A 15,665-nucleotide genomic window follows, 5' to 3' on the forward strand; every position below is an offset into this window, starting at 1 on the left:
AGTGTAAGTAAATACCAAACCTTAATAATAAAGAACAGTAATAGTAAAATAATCCCAAATGCGATGCAAATGTCAAATTGAATTTAAGTTCCATAATTAATCATGTGAGGGTCCGAGCCGCTCTTGACCGTGAGCACGGCTAGTATACTAGTTTTACACTCTGCAGAGGTTGCGCATCTTTACCCACAAGTCGTGTATCCCATGTCGCCTGGGTTTGCAAGGCCCTTAGACACTACCGAGGTGAATGGCTAGGGATCCACTACGAGGCCTTTACAAAGTTCCACTAGCTTCCGAAAACCCGCTACAGTTTATAGGAAGATCCAGTACAGGGTTCCTGGCTGACAGCCATCACAGCAAAATCAACCAGGGACCTCCCCGCACTGACCTCTCCCCTACTGCCCTTGCCCCTTTCGGGTAAGGTAGTCTTCCACTAGCTTTCCTAATTAGTCAGCCAAGGGCGTCCCATTATACCCTTGTGGTAGCACTGTTTTCCCGGGTGGTCGCTCCATGTTCCCATTAATTTAATGATCTTAACATGAACAATAATAATAACAAGTTAATAACAGAATAATCATGAATAGTGTATCTCCATACCCAATCCACATAAAGCAATAGCAAGTACTACCCAAAAATATTTCAGGGGTGAACAAGGTATAGAGGTAATCAAAACTGGGGTAACATAAAGGCTCCCATCAAAATTATCCTATGCAGATCATTAAAATTAATAAGAACATGGCTGGGAAAGTAAGTGATCAAGGGCACAACTTGCCTGCAATGAGCTCCTGCTCAGCTACTTCTACTTGTTGAAGCTCAGGTTCCACAGTGGGTTGCTCGTCTACTCGCATCAACACAATACATACATAGTATAGCCAAAATCAACATCACACCAAACAGATGAATGAAATATACAGTAAAAATCTACACATTAAAATGAAACCATAGGAGCTGGAATCACTAAATTTGGAGTTATATATTTCAAGTTATGAATTTCTGTAGCTTTTATGTATTTAATACAAGATTAAGTATTAGATAAATTTAAATGAGCCTTTCATGCCAAAACAGAGACATTAGATGATAGAGAATATTATTACAAAATTTTAGAAATTGGAATGGTTCAATTTGGATCAAAAATGGAATTTCTATGAATTTTACAAGTTTCTAGATTTGTTTTTGTATTAAAAATGAATTTCTATATGTATTTCTCTATTTTATTCTCCTCTGGACTGGGCGACAAAATTGCAGAAAGCGCGAGGGCTCTGGAGCAAATGTTACTAAGACTCAGAAAACCCACCAGGTGGACTGCGGGTTGATTTCCAGAGAGATGAGGGTCTCTTTAGAAAAATTGACCCGCGAAGGGGTACGGGAAACTCTAGCCGTTGGATCCCAATCCAACGGATCGAATTAAATCGACCTTCATGTGAACCGGTACGCAAGGGCAGCCATAGGATCGGAATCCGACGTCTCTGATTTTATAAAGCTTGATCCATCCCGAACCGTCCGATCAAACCCCCCTACGGCCCAGATCAAACCGCACAGGGGAGTACGCCTATTCTCAATCCGGCCATCTACAGCGAATCCGACGGCCCACCGCTTTCTCTCCCATCTCACTGCCGCACGCGGCGGCGCACAGGATTGCAGCCGCACTCCTCGCCGGAGTTGGCCATCAGGCGATTCGAGGCTTCCCCTACCCATCTACAACGAGATTCGCATCAAGAAGAAACATTGGGACACGCTGGACATGCTTACCGACGTTGAAGGCTACGAAGGGAGCTGGCCACGGCAAATGACGGCTCTGCGGAGGAGAGCTCCTGCCGGCGTGAAATTCACTGCGCGATGGTCAGCGCCGCCACGCACGGCCTCCCCCGGCAGGTTCCCCTGCTCCCGAGGTCTACCCTCGGCATGCACCGGAGACCAACCGTTGGCGAATCGAAGCTTCCCCCCCCCCCCCGCAGAGGACCCTCTCCTCTCTCTCCCGTTGCACGGTGACAGCGAAGTGGCCCCGTTTTCCTGCCGTATCGCTCGGATGATGGTAAAGGAGAGTTGCCTCCCATCTTTATCACCCAAGAGAAATCCGCTGGTGCTATGGTCGAGCCGGAATTTCAGGATCGGATCGAAGCCTGTTGAGGTTGTTGCGAGACTTGCGCGTCAACAGGGTCGCTGGCCTCCCTTGATTCGGCTTGAGGAAGACGCTGGCAAGTAGGCTCCACACGGCAGTGGGACGCCAGCGCGCAGCTGAAGGCCGGTCGACCCGGTGGTTTCCTGGGTCGCGCGGAATAGAAATAAGGTGGGCCGGCAGAGGGAGAGGATGGAGGTGGGCCGAGCAGGGGAAGTCGGTCCAGTGTCTGTTTTCCATTTTTTTATTCTTTTTCTTTTATATTTTCTTTCCTTCTCTATTCCCTTTCAAATTTAAATCCCAAATTTGAATTCCAACTTGTTTGTGAGCTTCTTAACTGAGTTAAGTACTTAAATTAAAATATTAGTGGGGACAAAATATATTCCTTCATACATTTATTTTCCTCTATTTTGTATAATCCTCCTCTCTTTTCTTAATTCTAGGATTATGTAGGATTTAAATCCCCATTTGGATATTCACCTATTTCTTTTTGCATTATTATAATATTGTCACAAAAATGCACACACAATTAAAATATTCAGCATGATGCATGGATTTAGTAGCATATTTTTTTTATTACTTGTTCTTGGACATGGTGTTCACATAGGATGATGCATGAAGATCAAGCTCACATAAGGAGAAAATGTTTCTCCATTGGTATTATTTCTAACAAATTACAAAGTGGGTGTTACAAATCCTACCCCCCTTAAAAATAATCTCGTCCTCGAGATTTAAGAAGAACGAGGGAAAAGATGGGAAAAATCTATGCGAAACTCTTCTTCTCTTTCCCAAGTTGCTTCACCTTATCCTTGGTGACTCCATTGCACTTTACACATCTTAATAACTTTATTTCTTGTAACTCGAGTCAATGTATCAAGAATCTTGACGGGATACTCCGTGTAAGTCAAATTCTCTTGAACACTAAGGTCTTCCATTGGTAACTGTTCTTCAGGTACCCTGAGACATTTCTTCAGCTGAGATACATGAAATACATCATGAACATCCGCAAGATGATCCGGTAACTCCAATTGGTATGCAACCTCTCCCACTCGCTTTAAAATCAAGAAGGGTCCAATAAAGCGAGGGGACAACTTTCCTTTGACTTTGAATCTTCTCATGCCCCGGAGTGGTGACACCTTCAAATAGACATAATCTCCCTCTTTAAACTCAAGCAGTCTTCTCCGGGTATCAGCATAACTTTTCTGCCTGGATTGTGCAGTTCTCAAATTCTCCCTTATTTGCTGAACTTGTTCCTCTGCTTCTTGTATAATCTCAGGTCCAAACAACTGCCTTTCACCAGTTTGATTCCAATACAAGGGAGTCCTGCACTTTCTGCCATACAAAGCCTCAAACGGTGACATCTTCAAGCTGGCCTGATAGCTATTATTATAAGAGAACTCCGCATACGGCAAACTCTTATCCCAACTACCACCATGTTTAAGAGCACAAGCTCTTAACATATCTTCAAGCACTTGGTTAGTCCTCTCAGTCTGCCCATCAGTCTGGGGATGGTAAGCCGAACTGAAATTCAATCTTGTATCCAATGACTCGTGCAACTTCTTCCAATACCGAGAGGTAAACTGTGATCCCCGGTCTGACACAATCTTCTTTGGCACACCATGTAGGCAAACAATCTGTGCCATGTACAACTCTGCCAACTTGGCTCCTGAATACGGGGTCTTCACTAGGATAAAGTGGGCTACTTTAGTTAGCCTGTCCACAATTACCCATATAGAATCATATCCAGCAGATGTGCGGGGTAATCCAACAATGAAGTCCATGCCAATCTCTTCCCATTTCCACTCGTGTATCTTTAATGGGTATAATAGTCCAGCTTGTCTTTGGTGTTCTGCCTTAACTCTTTGACACACATCGCACATAGCCACATCTCTCTTCTCTCTTCACACCACAAGTATTTTTGCTTCAAATCCTGATACATCTTGGTACTCCTAGGATGAATAGAATAATCCAAGTCATGGCTTCCTTTAGCATAGTCTCACGAAGGCTATCAATCTCAGGAACACATATCCGATCCTTGAACCATACGGTGCCTTGCTCATCCTCTGTGAACTCTGGGCCTCTACCCTCTGTTATCAGATCCTTGATCTCCTGGATTTTGGCATCACCAACCTGACCTTTACGAATTTCTTGCTCCAAGGTAGGTTCCAATTCAATAGTAACTCCTTCCGTATGTGTAACAATTCCCAGGTTGAGCCTCTCAAAATCCTTTGCTAATTCATCAGGTAGCTGGACAACGAAAGCGGAGTGAACATGCTCCTTCCGACTCAAGGCATCTGCAACCAAATTCGCCTTGCCTGGGTGATAGTGAATCTCCAAGTCATAATCCTTAATGAGCTCCAACCAACGGCGTTGCCTCAGGTTGAGATCCTTCTGAGTGAATATATACTTCAAACTCTTATGATCCGTGTACACTTGACACTTGGTTCCCATGATATAATGTCTCCATATCTTAAGTGCGTGCACAACAACTGCTAATTCTAAGTCATGAGTGGGGTAGTTAAATTCATGTTTCTGCAACTGACGAGATGCATAGGCGATCACATGTCCTTCTTGCATGAGCACACATCCTAAGCCTTGGCCACATGCATCACAATAAATATCAAATCCTTTTCGTAGATCTGGCATAACCAACACTGGTGGTGACATCAATCTCTTCTTTAGTTGATCAAAGCTATCTTGGCACTTCTCATCCCACTTGAACTCTCTTTCCTTCTCCAGAAGCGAGGTGATAGACTTAGCAATCTTAGAAAATCCTTTAATAAATCTCCGATAATATCCTGCAAGTTCCAAGAAACTTCGGTCCTCCGTAAACGTAGTGGGTATGCTCCACACCACTATCTCCTTGACTTTAGCAGGATCCACTGATATCCCTCCATTAGAAATGATATGTCCAAGAAATGGCACCTTGTCAATCCAAAACTCGCACTTGCTGAACTTGGCGTAGAGTTGATTATCTCGTCGCTTCTGTAGCACCAATATCAGGTGTTCCTCATGATCACTTTCACTCTTAGAATAGATAATAATATCGTCGATAAATACTACGACGAATCTGTCCAAATACTCCATAAACACCTTATTCCTCAAATCCATAAAATAGGCTGGTGCATTAGTTAATCCAAACAACATATCCGTGAACTCATATAATCCATATCGGGTCGAAAAAGCTGTCTTGGGAATATCCGATGGCCTAAACTTCATTTGATGGTAACCCGATCAGAGATCAATCTTCGAGAACATCCTTGCACCTCTCATCTGATCCAATAAATCTTCAATGCAGGGTAATGGATACTTGTTCTTCACAGTGACGTCGTTAAGGGTCCTATAATCCACGCACATCTCTTGCGATCCATCTTTCTTCTGCACAAATAACACCGGTGCTCCACAAGGTGAAGAATTCGAACGAATGTACTCAGCCTCTTGTAACCCTGTTAACTGCTTCTTAAGTCCCTTTAGTTCATCTAAGGACATCCTATATGGCTGTTTAGAAATAGGGGCAGTTCTAAGTAAGAGATCAATAACAAACTCAACTTCTCTATCTGGTGGCATCCCTGGTAACTCCTCTGGGAAGACATCCGAAAAATCTCTAACCACACGGATGTTGACACCAACAAACTTCCCATCTACTAAGAATGCCGCTAGTCTGATGGTGGTAGTTACTGCAACTTCAACTTCAAATCTTTGTCCTTTGGAACTGGTGAGTTCTACGGTTCCCTTAGCATAGTCTTTGCCTTTCTTAACCATCACATACCAAGGATCACGTCTATAGTGCTCTCTTCTAACACTATAGGGGTAGTCCATCTCGGTTAGAAATACAGGGTAAGAAAGGAAGAATTGTAGACAAGGCGAGTAATTACGAATCATGTTATTTTTGGGGGATTTATTAGCTAAGCAGATTAATGTTTTACCTATCATAGCTAATTCTTTACTTTATAGTGGTACATACTAAGATGTCCAAATATAATATTTCAATCATTCAAAGAAGCAAATCAGACATTTATCATCAGAACAATCAAACAACGTTTTTAATAGAGAAAATAATTTTATTTTTTGTCTTAGGTCTCCTATCTCTTAAAAAGGTCATAAAGGTAGGATTCCAAAGTGTGAAATCCATCTTGTCTCAGAGTAGAAAAGGTAAGAATCATCAGAGTAGAACAGTAGAAGGTGAGACAGGATCAAGATAAGTGTAGAAAGAATCAGAGTAAGGTGAGTATAGAATGAATCAGAATGAGATAAGTAGGTAAGGGTTTTGTCCATTTCTATCTAGGTTTCGTCCTACAGTCAACATTTCCTCTGATACCACTTCTGTAACACCCGGTTTTAAAGGACAAAGCCGGGTGCATCTCATACATGCGCCAAGAAGACAACATATATAATAACAGAGTGTATAGAGATAAATGTCACAATAATCAGAGTATTTATTACATAGCGGAAGACTTATTACAAAATAAAAATAATGAGTATAAAACGAACTAAGGATCGTCGGCGCAGATGTCAACTGAGAAACGCCACCTAGATCAGATCATACTCCTCGCCTTGTGGCTCCTCCTGAACCACCTGTTCTTCTCCTGTGGGGGGGGTGTGAGACAGCAAGAGTGAGCTCACATACGTTCATCGCTCAACAAGTTGTGGGGAATAATGTGGCATGAACTCACCAAAGGTGGGAGTTCATGTAGTGTAAGGCTGATCAATGAAATAGAGGTTGAGGCTGAGCATTGCTTTTATAAGTTGGTCAAAATTTTATTAGCAATTACTAAGTGTAAGTAAATACCAAACCTTAATAATAAAGAACAGTAATAGTAAAATAATCCCAAATGCGATGCAAATGTCAAATTGAATTTAAGTTCCATAATTAATCATGTGAGGGTCCGAGCCGCTCTTGACCGTGAGCACGGCTAGTATACTAGTTTTACACTCTGCAGAGGTTGCGCATCTTTACCCACAAGTCGTGTATCCCATGTCGCCTGGGTTTGCAAGGCCCTTAGACACTACCGAGGTGAATGGCTAGGGATCCACTACGAGGCCTTTACAAAGTTCCACTAGCTTCCGAAAACCCGCTACAGTTTATAGGAAGATCCAGTACAGGGTTCCTGGCTGACAGCCATCGCAGCAAAATCAACCAGGGACCTCCCCGCACTGACCTCTCCCCTACTGCCCTTGCCCCTTTCGGGTAAGGTAGTCTTCCACTAGCTTTCCTAATTAGTCAGCCAAGGGCGTCCCATTATACCCTTGTGGTAGCACTGTTTTCCCGGGTGGTCGCTCCATGTTCCCATTAATTTAATGATCTTAACATGAACAATAATAATAACAAGTTAATAACAGAATAATCATGAATAGTGTATCTCCATACCCAATCCACATAAAGCAATAGCAAGTACTACCCAAAAATATTTTAGGGGTGAACAAGGTATAGAGGTAATCAAAACTGGGGTAACATAAAGGCTCCCATCAAAATTATCCTATGCAGATCATTAAAATTAATAAGAACATGGCTGGGAAAGTAAGTGATCAAGGGCACAACTTGCCTGCAATGAGCTCCTGCTCAGCTACTTCTACTTGTTGAAGCTCAGGTTCCACAGTGGGTTGCTCGTCTACTCGCATCAACACAATACATACATAGTATAGCCAAAATCAACATCACACCAAACAGATGAATGAAATATACAGTAAAAATCTACACATTAAAATGAAACCATAGGAACTGGAATCACTAAATTTGGAGTTATATATTTCAAGTTATGAATTTCTGTAGCTTTTATGTATTTAATACAAGATTAAGTATTAGATAAATTTAAATGAGCCTTTCATGCCAAAACAGAGACATTAGATGATAGAGAATATTATTACAAAATTTTAGAAATTGGAATGGTTCAATTTGGATCAAAAATGGAATTTCTATGAATTTTACAAGTTTCTAGATTTGTTTTTGTATTAAAAATGAATTTCTATATGTATTTCTCTATTTTATTCTCCTCTGGACTGGGCGACAAAATTGCAGAAAGCGCGAGGGCTCTGGAGCAAATGTTACTAAGACTCAGAAAACCCACCAGGTGGACTGCGGGTTGATTTCCAGAGAGATGAGGGTCTCTTTAGAAAAATTGACCCGCGAAGGGGTACGGGAAACTCTAGCCGTTGGATCCCAATCCAACGGATCGAATTAAATCGGCCTTCATGTGAACCGGTACGCAAGGGCAGCCATAGGATCGGAATCCGACGTCTCTGATTTTATAAAGCTTGATCCATCCCGAACCGTCCGATCAAACCCCCCTACGGCCCAGATCAAACCGCACAGGGGAGTACGCCTATTCTCAATCCGGCCATCTACAGCGAATCCGACGGCCCACCGCTTTCTCTCCCATCTCACTGCCGCACGCGGCGGCGCACAGGATTGCAGCCGCACTCCTCGCCGGAGTTGGCCATCAGGCGATTCGAGGCTTCCCCTACCCATCTACAACGAGATTCGCATCAAGAAGAAACATTGGGACACGCTGGACATGCTTACCGACGTTGAAGGCTACGAAGGGAGCTGGCCACGGCAAATGACGGCTCCGCGGAGGAGAGCTCCTGCCGGCGTGAAATTCACTGCGCGATGGTCAGCGCCGCCACGCACGGCCTCCCCCGGCAGGTTCCCCTGCTCCCGAGGTCTACCCTCGGCATGCACCGGAGACCAACCGTTGGCGAATCGAAGCTTCCCCCCCCCCGCAGAGGACCCTCTCCTCTCTCTCCCGTTGCACGGTGACAGCGAAGTGGCCCCGTTTTCCTGCCGTATCGCTCGGATGATGGTAAAGGAGAGTTGCCTCCCATCTTTATCACCCAAGAGAAATCCGCTGGTGCTATGGTCGAGCCGGAATTTCAGGATCGGATCGAAGCCTGTTGAGGTTGTTGCGAGACTTGCGCGTCAACAGGGTCGCTGGCCTCCCTTGATTCGGCTTGAGGAAGACCCTGGCAAGTAGGCTCCACACGGCAGTGGGACGCCAGCGCGCAGCTGAAGGCCGGTCGACCCGGTGGTTTCCTGGGTCGCGCGGAATAGAAATAAGGTGGGCCGGCAGAGGGAGAGGATGGAGGTGGGCCGAGCAGGGGAAGTCGGTCCAGTGTCTGTTTTCCATTTTTTTTATTCTTTTTCTTTTATATTTTCTTTCCTTCTCTATTCCCTTTCAAATTTAAATCCCAAATTTGAATTCCAACTTGTTTGTGAGCTTCTTAACTGAGTTAAGTACTTAAATTAAAATATTAGTGGGGACAAAATATATTCCTTCATACATTTATTTTCCTCTATTTTGTATAATCCTCCTCCTCTCTTTTCTTAATTCTAGGATTATGTAGGATTTAAATCCCCATTTGGATATTCACCTATTTCTTTTTGCATTATTATAATATTGTCACAAAAATGCACACACAATTAAAATATTCAGCATGATGCATGGATTTAGTAGCATATTTTTTTTTATTACTTGTTCTTGGACATGGTGTTCACATAGGATGATGCATGAAGATCAAGCTCACATAAGGAGAAAATGTTTCTCCATTGGTATTATTTCTAACAAATTACAAAGTGGGTGTTACACATCTTGAGCTTAAGGTACGTGTAGCTGGGGACGACCATGAACTTGGTGTAGCACGGACTCCCCAGCACCGCATGGTAGGTCCCTCGGAACCTGACCACCTCGAACGTGAGGGTTTCCCTGCGGAAGTTGGAGGGAGTTCCGAAGCAGATGGGCAAATCGAGTTGCCCAAGGGGCAGGACGCGCTTTCTAGGGACGATCCCGTGAAAGGGCGCCGCATCGGCCCGGATCGTGGACAGGTCGATCTCCAAGAGCCCAAGGGTCTCAGCGTAGATGATGTTGAGGCTACTGCCTCCGTCCATGAGGACCTTGGTGAGCCTGGCGTTGCCGATGACAGGATCGACAACGAGCGGGTACCTTCCTGGGCTCGGCACGCAATCGGGGTGGTCGCCTTGGTCCGCGCCTGGGGTGGTAGCCTCGGCGCACCCTCTCGTCGAGGCGGGCTCGACGGTTGCGATGGTGTGGCTCGTCGCCGAGGCGACCCGGGGCCGCAGGCGTCCCGTCCCGCGTGCGCCTGGTGTGGACCGAGGCCTCCCGCATGAGTCGGGAAGTCGTTGCTCGATGCTCCGGGGGGCACCCTTGCCTTTGGGAGGCAGAGCTTTCGGCCTGTTGGACCGCAACATCCTCCAGCAGATTCTTGAGTTCTCCTTGGATACGCCGCCCCTCGGTGGTGGATGGCTCCGGCATTGCTCGGAGTAGTATTGCCGCTGCAGCTAGATTCTGGCCGACCCCGCTGGAGGCCGGGGGCAGCCTTTCCCTGGCATCGTCAACAATACGGCGTTGGACGTCCCGGACCTGATGACACGCTTCTCCGGCGAGTGCTTGGCCTGCCCACTCCTGCTCGATGTTTTGCCGGAGCTGCACAAGTTGCCCTGCTTCCTCGTCGAGCTTGGCCTGCATCTCACGGATTTGCTCGAGCTGTGTGTCCTGACCCCCTGCAGGGACTGGGACCACAGCTAGCTCCCGCGGGATGTCAACGCGAGAAGCAGGCACAGGGGGATTGTCATCCTCCGGCATACCGAGGTGGTTGCCTTCGTCGTGACCCCCTAGATTGACGTGGAAACATTCGCGACTTGGGCCACAACCCTCGTCGTCAAGGCTGTGGCCATCATCAGAGCAACCGGAGAGGTAGTAGTCACATGCGATCATGAGGTCTCGCATGGCACTCTTGGTCGATGGACGGTGAGGAAGTCGCGTCGGGGACGGACTGCACCGTCATCTCAGGTACGAGGCTAACGCCCAGCAAGTCCTTCGCGAGAGTGCTGGCGTCATCAGTCTGCTTGGGGTTGGCACGTTGCGGGGAAACGACATTCGTCGTTGTCTTAGGCGCGAGGACAACGCCCGACACGTCCCCCACTGGGTGCCGACGTCGTCGACTCGCTCGATAGCCGATGAGGCGCCGCCTCCTGCATGGCCACGGTTGCCCCGTCTCCTCCTTCTGCGGCAAGGAGGGTGGCGAGGCAAACCCGGATGCTGCTCTTCCGCCACGGGGGGAAGATGTCGTCGAGTTCGCCGTTGTCGGGCGAGCTGACGACCGTCGTTGTTGCTGTTGCGCTACGGGCGGAGGAGTACCATGTCATAGCTACCGTCTAGGGACATGAACTCAAGACTCCCGAAGCAGAGCACCGTCCCAGGCTGAAGAGGTTGCTGAAGACTACCCATCTAGAACTCAACGGGAAGTTGTTCGTTAACAGGCAGCAGACCCCTACCTGGCGCGCCAACTGTCGGCGTTTCGGATCCGGGGGGTCCGCAAGCCAACCAGTAAATTTGTCGCTGCGTGCCCCTGCCCAGATGGGTTGGCGCGAGATGAAACACAAGGGGGAAAACGTGGCTCGTATTATCTCGCACCAGGGTGGTGTGCTCGTAGTAGGGGTTACAAGCGTTCGCGAGGGAGAGAGAGTGAGCCTGTTCGTTTGCGCGTCCCTCCGCGCGACCCCCCTGCGGGAAGGCCCTGGACCTCCCTTTTATAGATGCAAGGAGAGGGTCCAGGTGTACAATGGGGGTGTAGCTATGCGCTAACGTGTCTGGCAGAGAGTTGCCTGAGCCCTGTGTACATGCCAACGTGGTTGTCGGAGAGGTGCTAGAGCCCTATGTATGCGATAACGTGGCCGTCGGAGAAGTGCCTGAGCCCCGTAGAAGCACAGCCGGCGGTGCTGCTGGGATCCTGTTGACGTCTCCTTGCTTCCGTAGGGGGCTGAGAACCACCGTCGTCATGGATGCACGCGGGGAGCCATCATTGCCTGTTACCGGGACGAGCCAGATGGGACGCCTGTCTTGTTCCCTTATAGCCTGAGCTAGCTAGGGGTAGGGTAATGATGTATCCCCTGTGGCGCGGCTGGTTCGAGCCCAAGGTCGGGTGAGGCGGAGACTTCTCCAGAGGCTGAGGCCGGGTTCGGGCGAGGACGTGATTCCTCCTGAGGATGTGCTGAGGCCGAGCCCTGGGGTCGGGCGAGACCGAGGCCTAAGGTCGGGCGAGGCGGAGCTTCCTGTCACGCCCAAGGCTGAACTCGGTCGTTGTCAGCCTTACCCCGGTGGGTGGCACAGCAGTCGGAGCGGGGCGAGTGACGCTGTTTTCCTGTCAGATCGGTCAGTGAAGGGGCGAAGTGACTGCGGTCACTTCGACCTGGCCGACTGAGGCGCGCGTGTCAGGATAAGGTGTCAGGTGATCTTCGCATTGAATGCACCTGCGATATTGTCGGTTGGTAAGGCGAGTTGGCCAAGGTTGCTTCTCGACGAAGCCTGCCCGAGCTGGGCTTCAGGCGAGCCGAGGGTACGCCCGCCGCCTGAGGAAGCCCTCGGGCGAGGCGTGAATTCGTCCGGGACTACTGTTCTCGCCCGAGGCCGGGCTCCGGCGAGGCGAGATTGCGTCCCTTGGCAGACGAGGTCTTGTCTTGAACCGTGCCCATCAGTTTTTGCAGTTTGTGCTGAGGGTGGTTACCAGCCGTGTTTAGGAGCGTTGGGGTACCCCTAATTATGGTACCCGACAGGTTGTGTTGTCATCAATCACCAAAAAGGGAGAACTTGTAAGGAAAATAGACCTTGGCCCATTTTACTAACTCATTTTGGTGTTTGATGATCAACATAACCAATGAACTAATGTGTTTGCAAGTGTTTGTGTTTTGTAGTTCACATGATGCAAAGTGGATTGTATTAAGGCTATGAGGATGCAACACCTAAAAAGAAGATTTAAAAGACTCATAGAAGACTTACAAATACTCAGCACAAGTCCAAGACACAAGACCAAAAGAGTCTAAGCACGAAAGATAGAAGAATCAAGAATTGAGTTGTCAGCTGGCACACCAGACCGGTCCGATGGCGCACCGGACCGCGTGCTCAAAGAGCTCTTCCTTCGGCTCTTGGGCAGCTAGCACATCAGACAAGTCTAGTGTGCACCAGACTGTGGTCCAACGGTTAGTTTCCAACGATCGACTAATGAGGAGGTCTTTGGACCGGTCCGATGGTGCACCAGACCTCTGCCATATTGCAGAGAATCTGTCAGCCTTCCAACACCTAGTTGATGTGGAGGTCACCGGACCCGGTCCGATGTGCTGCAGAACATGTTGCTTTCCTCTAACGGTTGTATTTGGATAGGGGCTCTATAAATACCCTCCTTGCCAACCATTTGAAGATGTGGGAGCCCAAGCAACACAACAACACAAGTGAGACACATCTCCAAAGCTCCAAACATCCATGTGCTTATAGAATCATTCGGTGATTAGCGTAGGTGCTTTGCGAAGTGCTTAGATTAGTTAGACCGCTTTAGCACTTGATCTAGGTTTGTTCCTTGATTATTCAGTGAGGTTAGAAAAACCCGCAAACCCCTCGGCTGAGCCGTTATAATATTGTACCAAGTGGGGCGAGCGTCTTGCGGGACCACACCAACCACGATTGTGGTGTGACCGGCACCATGTACTGGAGAAAACGAGGCCCGTGGTGTTTTGGCCGAAAGCGATAGTGAAGATGACGGGGAGCGTCCGAGAAAAGGCCAGAAGCGGGGCACCACTTGTGCATGGAGAATGTCCGTGACCCTCTATGGAGATACTCGATCGGGTGCTTAGCCCTCGCATGGGCTTCCCTTTGTGTAAGGGCACCAACGAGGATTAGTCAAAACCTTACGCAGTTTTAGATATCTCGGTAAAAATATCGACGCGTCCATGAGTGTTTGATTTCTCTACCTTTGTGTTTAAACTTCCACATTTACATTGATTACTTAAGTTGCAATCTTTACTATTCTTAGTTTAGAATATATGATTGAAACTTGGGTTGTATAACTCATTTTATGGTAGAGATAGCAACACTTAAATAAAATCTAGTTTGTACATTCTTTCTTAGCTGTATGCATATGTTTTATTTAGTAGAATTATTTGTAGCTTAGATTAGCGAGAAAAATAGAAGTTCTAACTCACCCCTCCTGTGATGTGTCCTTTCAATAGCGTTTTTACTCTTGTTGCTACGGTATTGATTGAGAACGAACGTGAGGATCACGCGTAAACGTTTTGCCCATGTTAGTACATGAGGACGCATGACTAATACCACTATGTCATCGTGCTCTTCTCTTATGTTGTGTTGCATATCGAAGGGTAACGATTCATGAGTCTCTGCTTATATGTTATTTTGGTTCAACCGCATATTATCTAAGTTGACCAAGATAGATATGCTACTGCGAACGAATCTATGGTAGTGCTCAAGATTATTGATGCCACTTTATTTTCCATCCAACTGGAAGAAATTTTCTCATTAGACTCTAATTAAGACAGTCCAGCGAACTATATTTTGTAAGTGGTAGGCTGTAAAAAAACTCCATTCACACATTATATATGTGTTGTGTGTAGCTATCTCAAAGATCTATCATCTAGAAGCTCAAACGTTTCTTAAAATATAAATAAAAAATATATCAATAATCATGTGGCTAGTGTGCGTTGACATATTGCAAATCTCCTGCATGCATTCTTATCCACTCAGAACGTACTAGTTTGGCTAGGCTAGGATCTTCTTGAGAAGACTACTAGCCGAATATATATATTCTCTATGGAGGGAAAGGTTGGAGCCATGTGATGCATATCCTCTTGCCCACATTATAAATACTTCGTGCAGGTTTACCTGAATGCCAAGCCATGTGCGAACAAGGGGAGAGGGGAGCCTAACATGGAGACGAGGAGCCTATCTCCCTTAGCCAAGAATGGCTTGCCTATCTCCATTATTTTGTTCATCGCAGGAAGCCCTTCCGTGATGGATGAAATGTGGATGATGGCATCCATTCTTGGCTAAGTGAGTAATTCTCTTCCACCATGCTAGGCTTTCCCTCTTTTTAAATTCTCAGTTTTCCTTATGCCAAATATAAACTACTACTAGTAGTAGGTATGTGTGGGATTGAATCGCAATTTTTTTCCTTCTTGTTCGCCTTCACTAAAGATATCCAATAAGTACGAGGCCCGCGAGCCCGACACGAAGCCCGTTATTTGGGCCCGGTCCGAGCCCGGCACGGCCCGGTTCTATGCGGGCCCGGCACGAATAAGAGGGCCGGGTTCGGACAAGAAACTAGGCACGGTGGGCTAGCCCGGCACGGCCCGTTTACCTATAAGCCCGTTAAGCCCGCTTTTTTACACTAAAACGTGCTTACCGGCCCGCATAGCCCGTTTTTTTCGTGCTAAACGGGCCGGCCCGGCCCGTTTAGGCCCGCTGCGGGCCGGGTTCGGACAGGAAATTGAGCCCGCGTGCCTAGACGGCCCGGCCCGGTTTTCTAACCGTGCCTGGCGGGCCAGGCCCAAAACAGGCCGGGCCGGGCGGCCCATTTGGACATCTCTAGCCTTCACTATTTGAGAAGTCGCCACGACCTTCACCTTTCCAAAAGACAGGCACATGAGACGGGCTAACACTATACTTGTGCACCTCCTCCCTATTTATCCGTTTCAGATAAGATTCTCACACACTAGCTTTATTAATTAATTAGTTAAGACTAGAGCCATAAAAGT

General features: G+C 47.2%; 1 non-coding gene across 1 annotated transcript; it reads left to right on the forward strand.

The window, feature by feature from the left end:
- The first annotated feature begins 14,862 nt into the window (after positions 1–14,862).
- On the forward strand, positions 14,863–14,963 carry MIR169m (microRNA MIR169m). The gene has a single exon (NR_121136.1). It is a non-coding gene; the product is annotated as a microRNA MIR169m (primary transcript).
- The last annotated feature ends 702 nt before the right edge of the window (positions 14,964–15,665 follow it).

Source organism: Zea mays, chromosome 3, assembly GCF_902167145.1.
Source record: "Zea mays cultivar B73 chromosome 3, Zm-B73-REFERENCE-NAM-5.0, whole genome shotgun sequence".
NCBI classification, from domain to species: Eukaryota; Viridiplantae; Streptophyta; class Magnoliopsida; order Poales; family Poaceae; genus Zea; species Zea mays.